We start from the raw sequence: 14771 nt of genomic DNA, 5'->3' as shown, positions 1-14771 counted from the left end.
CCCCCTCCTGCCTGGAGGCACTCACAGCAGCTCTGTGTGCTAGGCCCAAGTGTCCTTGGCCCCCCTGCCTGGAGGCACACACAGCAGTTATGCTGAGAATCTGCAACAGTATGTTGCAGAGTCAGACTGCCTGAAACTAAGCAAGGCCAAACAGGGGAGATATGGAAGAACAATGCTGAATAAAGCAGCTTTATGTATAGTTTAACAAATGATACAGAGAATCAGGGAACTAGCTGGGAACTGGATTGGCTGGCTGTATGGATACTTGGAGCAGCTTGCTATTGGATAAGTATGCTGGAAAAAAGGATGTATAAAAGCCTGTGTAACTTCCTGCTCTGTTGTACAGGATTTGAGATTCAAATCTCCCTGTACCTTTTTGAAGCTTCAAATAAACTTTTCTGCTTCTCCACCCCGTTGTGATTATTGGGTGTAGCACACTGGGTAACGAACCAACTCAAGCTGTTGTTCAGCCTCTCGGCACTGGGTGCCGGCAACAACACAATGTGCATGACAATCAAGTTGGGCTATTTCCTGCACAAATCCAGGTTTTCTCACATCCCGCCACCCCCATACACACACAAACTCACTCTCCTGCTGGTAAGAGCTCATCCAAACTGACCACTCTTCAAGTTTAAATCCAAGTTAAACCAGAACATCTGGGGGGGGGGGGTAGGAAAAAACAAGAGGAAACAGGCCCGTTGCCAATTGTGCCCACATATCTATTCAGGGGACACCATCACAGGGCCTAATCACATCAGCCACACTATCAGAGGCTCGTTCACCTGCACATCCACCAATGTGATATATGCCATCATGTGCCAGCAATGCCCCTCTGCCATGTACATTGGTCAAACTGGACAGTCTCTACGTAAAAGAATAAATGGACACAAATCAGATGTCAAGAATTATAACATTCATAAACCAGTCGGAGAACACTTCAATCTCTCTGGTCACGCAATCACAGACATGAAGGTCGCTATCTTAAAACAAAAAAACTTCAAATCCAGACTCCAGTGATAAACTGCTGAATTGGAATTCATTTGCAAATTGGATACTATTAATTTAGGCTTAAATAGAGACTTGGAGTGGCTAAGTCATTATGCAAGGTAGCCTATTTCCTCTTGTTTTTTCCTACCCCGCCCCCCCCCCCCGCAGATATTCTGGTTTAACTTGGATTTAAACTTGGAGAGTGGTCAGTTTGGATGAGCTATTACCAGCAGGAGAGTGAGTTTGTGTGTGTATGGGGGGGGGGGGTGAGAGAACCTGGATTTGTGCTGGAAATGGCCCAACTTGATGATCATTTTAGATAAGCTATTACCAGCAGGACAGTGGGGTGGGAGGAGGTATTGGTTCATATTCTCTGTGTGTATATAAAGTCTGCTGCAGTTCCCACGGTATGCATCCGATGAAGTGAGCTGTAGCTCACGAAAGCTCGTGCTCAAATAAATGGGTGAGTCTCTAAGGTGCCACAAGTCCTCCTGTTCTTTTTCCAGGGAGGAAAGTCACCTGGCGTCACCGCCTCCTGACTCGGAGTCTCAGAGCCTTCAGCACCCCTGCTTCACGTCAGCAAGTCCCCCTGAGCTGGACACCCAAGGGCGACTTGTCGGCCCCCAGGGAGCCATGTCCCCCCCCCCTTCCCCCGAGTGGCTCCCCCCCAGCACTGTGGAAGCCGGGGGGTTGTTACAGGGCAGCCAACAGGCAGGCGCAGGCCAAAGCGGGGCCCCCCGCTGCTTTCCAGCAGACCCTGAAATCTTTGGATTGTTTCATGACGAGCAGGATCGTTCCTGGTTTTTATTGTTTTCTCCGGAGTCTGGACCTTGACGGTGCCTCGGCCGAGGCGTCGGGGCCGGAGAGGAAGGAACGGGCTCCCCGCCCCCCAGCGGCCGCCCCGGGAGCCCAGCCCGGGGTCGCGCGGTGGCTGACGGGAGTAGTCCCCAGACAGCGAGTTCCCGCGGGGGCCGATGGGAAATCGGCCGCGAGACGCGGGCGCGCACGGCGCAGGCGCGCTACGGCTCGGTCCCGACAGCGCCGGCGGCCCGTGAGGCCCGGATCCGGGGGGTTCAGCCGGCGTGCGCGGGAGCGGGGGGAGGAGCCCGGCCGGGCCTGGCAGCGCCGCCCCTCCGCCACGTAGCCGCGCGCCGGCCGCGAGAGGGGGCCGGGGTCGAGGCCGCCCTGATCCGGCGGCGGGAGCGGGGCCAGCCACGGGGGGGGCCGCAGCATAAAACCAGCGGCTTTGAATTCCCGACCCCCCCACACCCAGAGACCCACAGAGAGACCCCCCCACACCCCCGACACACAGAGACCGAGACCCCCCCCCCACACAGAGACCCTGAGACAGAGACCCCCCCACACCCCCGACACACAGAGACCGAGACCCCCCCACACACAGAGACCCTGAGACAGAGACCCCCCCACACACAGACCCAGAGACCCCCCCACACAGACCCAGAGACCCCCCCACACACAGAGACCCAGAGACAGACCCCCCCCACACACACCCCACACAGACCCAGAGACAGAGACACCCCCACACACAGAGACCCTGAGACAGAGACCCCCCCACACACACACCCCACACAGACCCAGAGACACCCCCACACACAGAGACCCTGAGACAGAGACCCCCCACACACATCCCCCCACACAGACCCAGAGACCCCCCACACACACCCCCACACAGACCCAGAGACACCCCCCCCACACACAGAGACCCAGAGACCCCCCACACACAGAGACCCAGAGACAGAGACCCCCCCACACACACCCCCCACAGAGACCCAGAGACCCCCACACACACACCCCCACACAGACCCAGAGACACCCCCCCACACACACAGACCCAGAGACAGAGACACCCCCCCACACACACAGACCCAGAGACCCCCCACACACAGAGACCCAGAGACAGAGACCCCCCCCACACACACAGAGACCCAGAGACCCCCACACACACACCCCCACACAGACCCAGAGACACCCCCCCACACACACAGACCCAGAGACAGAGACACCCCCCCACACACACAGAGACACAGAGACCCCCCAGAGACAGAGACCCCCACACACACAGAGACAGAGACACCCCCACACCCCCCACACACAGAGACCCGCCCACACCCCCCACACCCAGAGACCCAGAGAGAGAGATCCCCCCACACACACAGAGACACAGACCCAGAGACCCCCCACACACACAGACCCAGAGACAGAGACACCCCCCTACACACACAGAGACCTACACACACAGAGACCCCCCACACACACAGAGACCCGCACACATGTCCTGTGAACCGGGAGTTCTCGGCTATTTCTTAAACCACGGGCAATTAGCAGCAAGATTTGAGGAGTCCTTGAACTAGTTAATATCCAAGAATAACAATTACTGCAACCCAATCAAGTAATTTTCATAGTGTGTGTACATATAGACACACACACACACATATATTGGGGCTGTCAAGCGATTAAAAAAAATCACGATTAACTGTGCGGTTGTACAACAATAGAATACCATTTACTTTAAATATTTGGCATGCTTACATTTTCAAATATATTAATTTTAATTACAACACAATACGAAGTGTACAGTCCTCAATTTATATTTATTTTTGATTACAAATATTTGCTCTGTAAAAAACAAAAAAATTGTAAAGATTCTTAAACCTTGGGCCCAGCGCTTTGCTGTTTTTAGAAATCTCACATTGGTACCTTCTTTGCGTTTTGTCAAATCTGCTGTGAAAGTGTTCTTAAAAGGAATATGTGCTGGGTCATCTTCCAAGACTGCAGTAACATGAAACATATGCAGAATGCAGGTAAAATAGAGCAGGAGACCTACAATTCTCCCCCCAAGGAGTACAGTCACAAATTTAATTGATGTCTTATTTTTTTAACGAGCATCATCAGCATGGAAATATGTCCTCTGGAATGGTGGCCGAAGCATGAAGGGGCATACGAATGTTTAGCATATCTGGCATATCTTGCAACGCCGGCTACAAAAGTGCCATGGGAACGCCTGTTCTCACTTTCAGGTGACATTGTAAATAAGAAGCAGGCAACAGTATCTCCTGTCAGTTGTAAACAAACTTTTGTCTTAGCGATTGGCAGAATAAGAAGTAGGACTGAGTGGACTTGTAGGCGCTAAAGTTTTAAACTGTTTTGTTTTTGAGTGCAGTGATGCAATCAGAAAAAACCCAACTGCATTTGTTACACTTTCACAAGAAAGAGTTTGCACTTCAGTACTTGTATGAGGTGAATTGAAAAATACTATTTTTTTGGTTTTATCATTTTTACAGAGCATATATTTGTAATAAAAAAATAATAATATAAAGTGAGCACTCTGCACTTTGTGTTCTGTGTTGTAATTGAAATCAGTATTGAAAATGGATCAAAAAATATATAATAAATTGCAACTGGTATTCTATTGTTATAAGCGTGATTAATCGCGATTGATTTTTTTGAGTTAATCGTGTGAGAGAACTGTGATTGACAGCCTTAACGTACATATATAAAATAATACCAAATCCTCAGAACACCAATATAATGGGGAAACTAATTCTTACCTTAAAATGACAAGTGATTTTATGTACTCATGTGGCACTTGTTGGCATTGCCCTAGCAACAAAGCTATTGAAACAGAAAAGCAGGCAGGGTGCGGCAGTGAGGCTGATGCCTAGCAGGGCTACCGGGGGGAAAAAAAATCTTTTCATTTTGCCTGTGCTCCTAAGAGGTTGAAAGTTACCTAAACCCCAAAGCATAAAAGTGGGAGTGGGGGCAGGTGCTTTGAAACTTCCATTCCCAGGATCGCCATGGCACATGGGTCATGAGAGACAGAGTCTACAGGCGCCAGGGCAGGGCTTGCAACTAAACTCCCATGTTTCCCTCAGGATTTTCAAACTACACTGGACCCTCACTAGAATGTGGGATTTGGGATCCATGCCAAATCCCGCATTCTAGCGGGTACTGCGTTACAGTGGGGACCGCGTTACAATGAAAGTTAATGACGGTTACTAAATTTGGGATCCGCAACCACGTTCTATCAGAATTTGTGTTCTATAGACGCGTGTTCTAGCGAGGGTCCGGTGTATAACTTTCAGGTTCTCGTCTCTGTCAACTCAGGCTATGTCTACCCTATAGCACTTACAGCGGCACAGCTGCAGTGGGCTAGCCCCTTGTTCTGTGTTTGGGAGTGGCGGGGATTCCTTCATGGTCTTTTTCCTCTTTCAGGTGCTTTCAAGGGTCATCATGGTGCACCTTGGTAAGTGCAGACAGGGCTTGTTAAGGGTTGCGTGCACACCATGTTGTACTGACAGACCCCAGTTTCTGCATCCCTCTAAATCAATCGCAGTTAGTGGAGAATGTGCAGCCTTCACCGCTGAACTCTCTTAAGGGTTGGTAGAGCAAATCTGTCATCTTTATTGTAAATAAATTGCTGTAAGACCTCAATGTCCTGGCAAGGTACAGACTTCGATTCCATCATAAAGAATAATCTATTGTTGCTGCGTAAGGGCAGGTTACAGCAGTTTTCTTGATTTTTAAATGAAACCAAGCTTTTGTCTAAGGCCTTTGGAATTTTTTGGCTCGACGTCTATACGCATCTGTTTATAATCAAATCGATTGTGACACCTGTTGATCTTCCCTTCAGCTCATCTCCTTATGAAGAATTATCATGGAGGACACGTAGCTATCCGATTGGCTCTTGGTGGTTGTGCCAACAGACCCTTCTTCCGTATAGTGGCCGCATATAACAAGCGAGCACGGGACAGCAAGTATTTGGAGCAAGTGGGCTGCTATGACCCACTCCCAAATAGCCACAATGAAAAGCTTGTTGGCTTGAACATCGAGAGAATCAAACACTGGATTGGTTGTGGAGCACATGTCACAAAACCGGTTGAAAAACTTCTAGGTAACTCAGTGTGTTTTCCAATCTGAACTATTTGCTTATTTCTCTTAAAAGACAATAGGTTTTCCTTGGTGATCCTCCGCATACTTGGAGTGCCAAAGACTCTTTCTTCATTTCTTTGCATGAATCCTTGAGAATATGTATATATGCAGTCACCCTTCTTTTGGCCACAGGAAATGGGATGTTTCAGAGTCGCAGCCTTGTTAGTCTGTATCCGGAAAAAGAACGGGAGGACTTGCGGCACCTTAGAGACTAACAAATTCATTTGAGCATAAGCTTTCGTGGGCTACAGCTCACTTCATCAGATGAATAGAATGGAAAATATAGTAAGAAGATCTATCTACACATACAGAGAATCATGAAAAGGTGGGAGTTGCCATACAAACTGTAAAAGGCTAATTAAGATGAGCTATAATTTGTTAGTCTCTAAGGTGTCACAAGTACTCCTGTTCTTTTTGAGGAAATGGGAACGGGTCTCATTTATGGAGAGGCTGAGCTGGCCGAGACAGCAGTAAAAGGCACTTCAAGCCACTAGAGGGTTAGTGAGACAGACAATTACTCTCACTTCCTAAAAGTCTCATTAACTATTGGAACAGTTGACCGAGCGTTGTCGTGAATTCTCCATCACTGACAATTTAACTTGAGATGGCATGTTTTTCTGAAATATATATGCTAAGAATTATTTTGGGGAAGTTCTATAACATGTGTTATATAGGATGTCAGACAAGATAATCACAGCGCTCCCTTTTAGCCTTTGAATCTGTGCGTCTAGAACAGTCATATTGCAACTCCAGCTATAAATATCAATAATCTTTCTTTCAGGTCTTTCTGGATTTTTCCCATTGCATCCTATGACAATCACAAATGCAGAAAGATTAACGAAGCGAAGAGCCTTGAAAGCCATAACAGCTTCTGAGGAAGAAACTCCAGCTGAAACTCCAGCTAAAACAATAATTTAAAAAACCAGGAATTACTACATGATGTTCATAGATGATCAGCCACCCATAGCAGCCATTCATATTCCAGCGTGTTAAGCACAATAAGAATTGAGCTATGTTCAGAGGCAGACGGCTATCCCTGTTACTTGGAGGAACTCGCACATCATTCATTCTAGAGTCTTCCATCCACATTCTGACTCGCTTAAATGTCTTAGGTAAGGCTTGTACCATCCCCGAAGATCACCAACCTCAGACTCTGGTAGACCAAATAAAGCCACTGAGTTTGAGTCATAGAACCATCACCCCAAAAGCCTTAATGCCAATCAGTGCAAATCTCAGAATTGATGATGGGGAGCACATGAGATCTTTCTCAGCCCACACAGTGCAGCGCATCACCCCTTTTAAAGCACTCGACGTAACAAAGCTGAGACACGCTCACTGGTCGATCGCAGTATCCTGCTTATTTAAGAAGAGCACAATACAATAGACCACTCTAGTGCTGACAGAAAAGACGCCTTCCTCAGCTGTTGCTCCAAGATGGCAATCTGCTGCTGTTCCTGCATGTGAGGAAGTTGGTGGGGCTCAAAAGGAGGGCAGCTCACAGCAAGAGAAATGGCTGAGAAGAGCTAGGCAAGTTAGAGGCACTTGAGATTCATTGCAGGCCTGTGTGTTGCTCCCTTGGCAGCACACCCATAAGGGTGCAGGGAGAACCATGGAAACTCAGCCAGCTCTCACTTGCCAGGCAGCTGGGAATTGGTTACATTTTTAATGGAGAAGTAAAATCTGAGCAAATGTATACATGGAACCAAAGAAAAATAAGATCTTTTGGGTGATACCTGAAGTCCTGCCTGAAAAGGTCCAGGCAGACATGGCTGGTTTGGATTTTGCCTATTAGTACATTTAAACCAGGGGTTCTCCGAACACATTTTTCGGTGGCCTCGGATTGTGACCCACCAATTCTTCCTGGTGGCCACACTGACACTTTTCCCTAAAATACGTAACTGTAGGAAAAACAAATAAATATGCACAGACACGTGTCCAAATCCTTGTAATTTATTTATGTAGGTTTTTTTCAGACTCACAAATAATATGAAAAATTATATTTGTATGTTGAATATTGCTTTTCGCAGCACACTCAGTAGCTAGCTGGGAGTTTGTGAAAAGTGATATTAACAAACATACAAGTATCACTTTTCACAGCCTCCCAGGTAGCTAGTCAGTGTGCTGTGAAAAGTGATACTTGCATGTTTCTTTGTTTCGCTTTTCTCAGCAAGCCCCAGGTTTGGAGAGGGAGGCAGCAGGGGTCTGGGGCAATGGGGGGGATAGAGGTGGAACCAGGGAAGGCAGTGGGGGCTGGGGGCGATAAATGGGGGTTCGGGGAGGCGGGGAGAATGGTGAGCCCTGCTGCCATATGGCTGGACAAAATCATGTTGTTGGTGTAATGCAGGAGGTCAGATTAAAAAACTCACATTAGTCCTGTCCATGGAATCACAGCACTGGAAGGCCCGTCCTAGTCCCGTCCCCTGCACTCAAGGCAGGACTAAGTACAGTAGAACCTCAAAAATACGAACACCAGAGTTACAGACGGACCCGTCAGCCAGACACCATGTGGCCCCAGAAGTACGCAGTCAGGCAGCAGCGGAGACGAAAAACAAAAAACCCAACAAATACTGAGCTGTGCCGGCATGGCATCGTCCAGTTCGGCACATCGGGGCTGCCTGTCCCCACCCCCACCCACGACTTGCCACGCGGAAGGCCAGCCACGTACAGGTGAAGACGCTGAGGTTCACGGGCACAGCTGTGAGCTCCCGAGAAGGAGTGCTGGGGTCTGCACTAGCCACAGGGGCTGTTTCCCGCCTCTGGCTGGGAGGGGGACAAGCCTGCAACCTTAGTCTCAGTCCAGGAAAGAAGCTCCCTGAGCTGCTGCTGGAACCTGGCCGCGAGCGTCAGCTGCTGGAGCCCGAACTCCTGCCCGCCTGCCGCGCTCTGGAGGAGCGGCTGCGTTTGAAAGGGCCCCGGCCTGCACTGCGCACCCACTGGTGCCAAAGCGCCCCCGGGTGCCTCACGCATCACCCTTGCAGTCAGGGGGCGAGAATCAGAAACTTGCCGGGCAGCCGCTGCAGAGTGTGAGCCCCCGTTCCGAGCACTCCGCCCTGAGGAGCAGCCCATAACGGCTTGGGCAAAGTTACCAACAACCTCCATTCCCGAGGTCTCCGTAATTCTCCTGTATTATCTAGACCAGGGGCTGTCAACAGGCGAACCACGGGCCAAATCCGGGTTGCCAGACGCTTTTGAACGGACCCCACAAACTTGTTATTTACATATTATCGTTATTATTATTTTTTAAATGATTTTCTCTGCAGTCTGGCCCCTGACTGTACATTGATGAAGAATTTGGACCTTGACAAAAAATAATTGACTACCCCTCATCTAGACCATCCCTGAGCGGTGACTGTCGATCCTGCTAAGAACCTACAATGACAGAGATTCCACAACCTCCCTAGGTAATTTGTTCCAGTGCTTAACTATGCTGGCAGGAAGTTTTTCCTAACGTCCAACCTAAACCTCCCTCGCTGCAATTTCAGCCCATTGCTTCTTGTCCTGTCCTCAGAGATTCACAAGAACAATTTTTCTCCCTCCTCCTTCTAACAACCTTTTATGTACTTGAAAACTGTTCTCCTGTCCCCTCTCAGTCTTCTCTTCTCCAGATTAAACAAACCCAGTTCTTTCAACCTTTTCTCGTCGATCATGTTTTCTAGACCAGCGGTTCTCAACAGGGGGTTCGTGGCCCACTGGGGGTCCATGAACCCGTGGCTAAAATCCAAAGCCCGAACCCCAGCACCTCCCGCAGGGCTGAAGCCGGGAGCAGCAGGGCTGAATTCTGGAGCCCCGAGCCCTGGTGCTCCCCAAGGGACAGAAGCCCTGAGCCCATGGGCAGAATTGGGGGAACACAGGGGTGTTACACCCCTCCCAAACTACAGTGCAAGAGCAGGGCAGTCCTGGGGTAGCTCCACACCCCCCCTCCACCACCTCCTCTCTCCACCCCCTGGCTAGGTCGGAGGTGGGAAGCCAGAGTCTGGCTGCGTGGGACAGCTGCTGCCTGGGCGGGGTGACACGGCTGCTTTCTGGCTGGCAGAGCCCTCAGGGTACAGGGAGCCCAGGGGAGCCCTGAGAGCACACATCCCCTCGCTACCTCCTCCCTGCACCCTGAGCTACCCCCCTGCACACAGCCCCTAGCTATCCCTTTCCCTTCACCTCAAACTTTTTGAGCTGAGCCCCCCCACCTTTGAGTTATAATTTTTGATTGTAGCCTCCCCCAAGTCCAGACAGGCGGGTGGCCTGCTGAGGTGAGTCAGGGGGTGGATGTAGCATACCCTCCCCAGACCCCGACGTCGGAGCTGGCTTGAGCCTCACTGGGCCCTGTCCACCCAAAACAGAAGTCAAACTCTACCTATGCAAGCTTGTTTTCCCCCCTTTCCCCGGCCCAGAGCCTCCCCCTCCCACACTGGGCCCTGGAGATTTTAATGGCATGTTGTGGGTGGCCTCAGAAAGAAAAAGGTTGAGAACCCCTGTTCTAGACCTTTAACCATTTTTGTTACTCTCCTCTGGACCTTCTCCAATTCGTCCACGTCCTTCCCGAAATATGGCGCCCCGACTTAGACACAATACTTTAGCTGAGGCCACATCAGCATGGAGTAGAGCAGAAGAATTACGTCTCGTATCTTGCTTACAACACTCCTGCTAATCCTGCCCAGGATGAGGTTTGCTTTTTTTGCAGGTGTTACACTGTTGACTCATATTTAGCTTGTGGTCCACTCTGACCCCCAGATCCCCTTCCGCAGTACTCCTTCCTAGGCTGTCACGTCCTGCTCTGTATGTGTGCAGCTGACTGTTCTGTCCTAAGGGGAGTACTTTGCATTTGTCCGTATTGAATTTCAGCCTGTGAACTTCAGACCATTTCTCCAGTTTGTGCAGATCATTTTGAATTTTAATCCTATCCTCCAGAGCACTTGCAACCCCTCCCATCTTGGTATCATCCGCAAACTTTATCAGTAAAAAGAAAAGGAGGACTTGTGGCACCTTAGAGACTAACCAATTTATTTCAGCATAAGCTTTCGTGAGCTACAGCTCATTTCATCGGATGCATACTGTGGAAAGTACACAAGATCTTTTTATACACACAAAGCATGAAAAAATGGGTGTTTTCCACTACAAAAGGTTTTCTCTCCCCCCACCCCACTCTCCTGCAGGTAATAGCTTATCTAAAGTGATCACTCTCCTTACAATGTGTATGATAATCAAGGTGGGCCATTTCCAGCACAAATCCAGGGTTTAACAAGAAAGTCTGAGGCGGGGGTGGTGGGGGGGTAGGAAAAAACAAGGGGAAATAGGTTACCTTGCAGAATGACTTAGCCACTCCCAGTCTCTATTCAAGCCTAAGTTAATTGTATCCAATTTGCAAATGAATTCCAGTTCAACAGTCTCTCGCTGGAGTCTGGATTTGAAGTATTTTTGTTGAAATATCACAACTTTCATGTCTGTAATCGTGTGACCAGAGAGATTGAAGTGTTCTCCGACTGGTTTATGAATGTTATAATTCTTGACATCTGATTTGGGTTCATATATTCTTTTACGTAGAGGCTGTCCAGTTTGGCCAATGTACATGGCAGAGGGGCATTGCTGGCACATGATGGCATATATCACATTGGCGGATGTGCAGGTGAACGAGCCTCTGATAGTGTGGCTGATGTGATTAGGCCCTGTGATGGTGTCCCCTGAATAGATATGTGGGCACAGTTGGCAACGGGCTTTGTTGCAAGGATAGGTTCCTGGGTTAGTGGTTCTGTTGTGTGGTGTGTGGTTGTTGGTGAGTATTTGCTTCAGGTTGGGGGGCTGTCTGTAGGCAAGGACTGGCCTGTCTCCCAAGATTTGTGAGAGTGTTGGGTCATCCTTCAGGATAGGTTGTAGATCCTGAATAATGCATTGGAGGGGTTTTAGTTGGGGGCTGAGGATGACGGCTAGTGGCGTTCTGTTATTTTCTTTGTTAGGCCTGTCCTGTAGTAGGTGACTTTTGGGTGCTCTTCTGGCTCTGTCAATCTGTTTCTTCACTTCCGCAGGTGGGTATTGTAGTTGTAAGAAGGCTTGATAGAGATCTTATAGGTGTTTGTCTCTGTCAGAGGGGTTGGAGCAAATGCGGTTGTATCGCAGAGCTTGGCTGTGGACGATGGATCGTGTGGTGTGGTCAGGGTGAAAGCTGGAGGCATGGAGGTAGGAACAGCAGTCAGTAGGTTTCCGGTATAGGGTGGTGTTTATGTGACCATCGTTTATTAGCACAGTAGTGTCCAGGAAGTGGATCTTAATCGCGTCTCTGCTAAGGCTGCGACTACACTCCCCCTTGTGTCGGTAGAACGTATGTGGCTCAGGGGTGTGAATAAGCCACCCCCCGAGTGACACAAGTTACACAGACCTAAGCGCCGGTGTGGACAGTGCTATGGTGCTGGGAGAGCTTCTCCTGCCAACATGGCTACGGCTGCTCGTTGAGGGTGGAGAGCTCCCTCCCGTCAGCTTCCAGCCGCTCCAGTAGAGACTGCCACTGGGGGCCACGTCAGTCACAGCTGTGAGGGCCGAGCGGTTAAGGCGTTGGACTCGAAATCCATTCGGGTTTCCCTGCGCAGGTTCAAATCCTGCTCACAGCGAGGCCTGTGTTTTAGCCACACTTGCTCACCAGGGCAATACATCTCCACCGGCCCCGGGACGCTCTCCATACACTCCCCACCCCAGGTAAACCCTGTTCTGCTCCTTTCATGGGGATGCCTGGGATGGTGCCTCACGCTGTGTCTCTGCGGTCTCAGGCCTCTGCCCCTCACCCAGCACCCCTCCGGCTCAGCCCCACCCCTGGGTGCTGCTCCTCTCCAGAGCGTGGAAGGAGCTGAGCACGGGCAGCCCGTATCAGAGGCCAGGGGAGCCTGAGCCTCCCCCAAAAGGCCATCCATGTGGGGCGGAAACGCTGGGGATGTGGGGCGGGTCTCCCATCCGGAGGCCCGTGGGCCCATGGTCATCTTTCGAGCGCTGTAAGCGAAGCTCCAGAGGAGTGGGGGCCCCACCTGAACCCCGCTCCCCTCTGCCTCTTAGCCCGATGCCCTGCTCTTGCTCTGCCTCTTCCCATCCCCCCTCCGCCTCCTCCCCCAAAACCTGCACCCCAACCCCCCTCAGCCTTTTCCCCCGCGGCCCCGTCTTCTCGTGCCTCTTCCTGTCCTGTTTCACCTCCTTCCCCAAGGACCGCCCTGCCCCCCGCTCACTGAAGACAGAGAAAAGGGACGGGTACCTGGCCCCATGGCCCCCGGTAGCCCCCCTACGGGGAAAGGGGTGGAGAGGAGCAAGCAGGGGGTGAGTGGAGTCCTGGGGGAAGAGGCGGAGAGGAGCGAGGGGCAGGTAGGGGGACCTCGGGGGCCAGAGGAGTGAACAGTGGGGGGGCGGGGCCTCGGGGGAAGAGGATGACCAGGGGCGGGGCCTCTGTGGCAGGGCCATGCTCTAGGCCCCGGTGGCCCCCCAACTTCTCGGGGTCATCTGAAACCCAGGATGAAGGTGACACAGGGCTTGGTTCCTGATTGGGCTAAGATTCCATAACAGCTCTCCCTTCCTGGCAGTGTGAAGGGGCTGGACAGGGGCATAAAGCCCTCCAGACACGGCCGGAGACAGGGAAAGGGCCGTCAATGCGGAAGAGAATCAGGCCCAGAGTTAGACAAGGGGTGCAGAGAATATTCTGGATTCTGGTCATTGCACTTCGCCCTTGCTCGAAATGCTTCCTGTATTTTCTCCATTTCACTCCCTGACTCTCGATCTCTGCCCCTTTCCCCGTTTCGTACTCAAAATTAGCACATTCAGCCAGTTAATCGCAGCAATCCCACCATAACACAGCAGCCTGAAATCTCAGCTCTCTCCCGCCCCTCGCACGAGACCTGCTGCCAGCTGAACCGGAGAAAGAATGGGGAACGTCTCTGGCAGAGGGTGTGAAACAGACACCCAGAAAAGGTGAGCTTTCACAGGGACTGCTGGGCACGCATGGACTGTGGCTGGGGAGGGGGCTGCCAGACCTCCCTCGGGTGACCAGACAGCAAGTGTGAAAGATCGGGATCGGGGTGGGAGGTAATCGGAGCCTATATAAGAAAAAGACCCAAAAATCGGGACTGTCCCTCTAAAATCAGGACACCTGGCCACCCTAGACCTCCCCCACAGACTGCCACTGAGTGAGTGGGGGGCAGTTGCACAGACCTGCAGGGACCACACGGATTGTGAGGTTTGCTCCCCTCCTGTCTCCAGTGGGGCTGAGGTTTCTCCCTGAGCCTGCTGAGCCCTGTGGCCCTTCCCAGCCACGCCCGTGGGAGCAGAAAACACCGAAAGACCAGGCCGGGGAGGTCATATGGTTTATTGGACCCGGTTCTGTTGGGGAGAGTGTAGCCAGACAGACAGCCCCCCACCCCCCCCCCCCCACCCCCCGCTCAGACCAGCATTGCTGGAAACACAGGAGGAAGCCGGAACAGGGCACTTAACATATATTCCAGCACAGCCTTTGAAGCTATGAAAGCACAGGTGTGCTGCTACAATGTGCCTCTGGGAACAGATACGACGATTAAGCTCACAGCAGGCAGAGGCCCTGTGACAGACATGGCTCTTCGCCCCTACTAAATAGCGTGATGCACTCACACCAACATCCTAGGTGGGAAAATATTTACCCTGATAAAAGAAATGTCCAGTAGTCGACACTTATTGTTTCTCTCCCTTGCAAGTGTAAACTACTCTTGCGAAAGCTGGCGTCACCCCGACAGACCAGCCTCAATTTGGCATAAGAAAGGAGAAAGAGAACAAAGGAGTACAGAGGTATAAGTAGGGGACCTACAGCACCCTGATTTTTGAGTGCTTTTCACGATCTATCTGCT

The 14771-nt window shown here is 51.0% G+C and overlaps 1 non-coding gene across 1 annotated transcript; it reads left to right on the top strand.

Moving 5' to 3' along the window:
* Positions 1–12448: 12448 nt before the first annotated feature.
* On the top strand, positions 12449–12530 carry TRNAS-CGA (transfer RNA serine (anticodon CGA)). Its single transcript has one exon. It is a non-coding gene; the product is annotated as a tRNA-Ser (tRNA).
* Positions 12531–14771: the final 2241 nt, after the last annotated feature.

The sequence above is a fragment of the Lepidochelys kempii genome, chromosome 11, assembly GCF_965140285.1.
Source record: "Lepidochelys kempii isolate rLepKem1 chromosome 11, rLepKem1.hap1, whole genome shotgun sequence".
Taxonomy (NCBI): domain Eukaryota; kingdom Metazoa; phylum Chordata; order Testudines; family Cheloniidae; genus Lepidochelys; species Lepidochelys kempii.
Note: the sequence above shows the minus strand (reverse complement) of the source record. Positions and strands in the feature narration are given on the sequence as shown.